At 51.7% G+C, this 1296-nt stretch overlaps 1 long non-coding RNA gene across 1 annotated transcript in view; it reads left to right on the top strand.

Moving 5' to 3' along the window:
- Nucleotides 1–911, top strand: part of LOC123521112 — a 3081-nt gene extending 2170 nt beyond the window's left edge. The window contains exon 2 of the long non-coding RNA XR_006679588.1: nucleotides 542–911. This is a non-coding gene — a long non-coding RNA (uncharacterized LOC123521112). The remainder of the gene's footprint in view (nucleotides 1–541) is intronic.
- Nucleotides 912–1296: the final 385 nt, after the last annotated feature.

Genomic DNA, 1296 nt, shown 5'->3' on the forward strand with positions numbered 1-1296 from the left:
TCTGCTCTGGATTCCCTGGATTTCCAGTTCCTATCTGCATCAGTGTACATCCTCTGGTATAGCCAGATTTGTAAGGACCATGATAGTGGGGGAGGAGGAAGGAAGCATTTAGGACCCTGCGACTAATTTTGACTGTGGTGCTTCTGCGCGACCTCCCGTTTGTGGTGTCCTGTATGTAGTGCACGGAGACTTAGAAGCTTGCAAGTGGCCGCCCAGAGCACAACAATGTGTCTCCGTCCACCTGCAGAGGAGCGTCAGGAACAGAAGGAGGGGGAGTATGTGGCCCCTGAACAATTGTCTCCTTAGACACGATGACCAGATGGTGCCCCACTACTAGGGGTGCTCTCATCAAAGATTCTAATGAAGAACCCTGATCAAAAGGGTGGAAATGTACAACAGCATTTCTAAATCTCATAGGTTCCAGACTTTCTGGAGACCGAGGGATCTATTGTCTGGGGGAATCTTTCAACCTGAAACAAACTATCTCCTGAAGCCATCTTTTAAAAAAAAATTAAAATGTTTCTTTTTCTTTATCCCATAGGATCTTCCAGAAAGAACTGGAAAACCACAAATTCGAAAAGAACGCTAACACTCCATGACCTCATCTCTGAACCAGATAGCAGGTTAGTCTGCTTAGAGAAGAAGGCCTGCTGGGGGAAGGGTCGGATCCTTCGAGAACTGTCTGTGACCAGTCGGAAACAGCAATAGACGAGAAGCTCAGAGGGCAGGGAAGTGTGTGCACCCAGTGGTGCATCACTGGGAGAAGGCTGTTGAGACAGGTGACCTTTCCTGAGGAAAGGCACCCCCAGCGAAAGGACGATGTCGCTGAAATGAACTGCTGAACGGCGTGTTTGGCTGTGTGTCTGTTCACACGCACACACTCTCCGCATTCATTAAAAAATAAGAACAAACCTGGCCCCTTCTGCTTTTTTTGTGGGGGATCTTGGGATGCTCACTCATGGGCCCCAGCCACCGTGCTGTGAGGAAGCAACTCCAGGCAGCCCGGAGCCCCGGCTGAGCTCCCAGTAACAGCCCACCTCACCTGACTCCTCCATCGCCACGGCGGGCAGGAGTGAGCTGGCCCTGCCCAGCGCCATCAGATTGCAAATCCAGGGCAAAGCAAGTGAGGTGGGTGGAGTGGGGCAGGGGGCTAGACCCAACCAACCCGGCCTAACTCGCTCACATTCTTCATAGCAACTGAACCAGGGCCTCTCTAACGTCTGCTCTCCCCACCTGCCCCCTCACTTTCTCCTCTGGTTGAAAGTCATTGTTGACCATTTGCTCTCCTGCCACCAA

Source organism: Echinops telfairi, unplaced genomic scaffold, assembly GCF_000313985.2.
Source record: "Echinops telfairi isolate 266 unplaced genomic scaffold, ASM31398v2 ScPeMD7_5;HRSCAF=22, whole genome shotgun sequence".
In the NCBI taxonomy this organism is placed as follows: domain Eukaryota; kingdom Metazoa; phylum Chordata; class Mammalia; order Afrosoricida; family Tenrecidae; genus Echinops; species Echinops telfairi.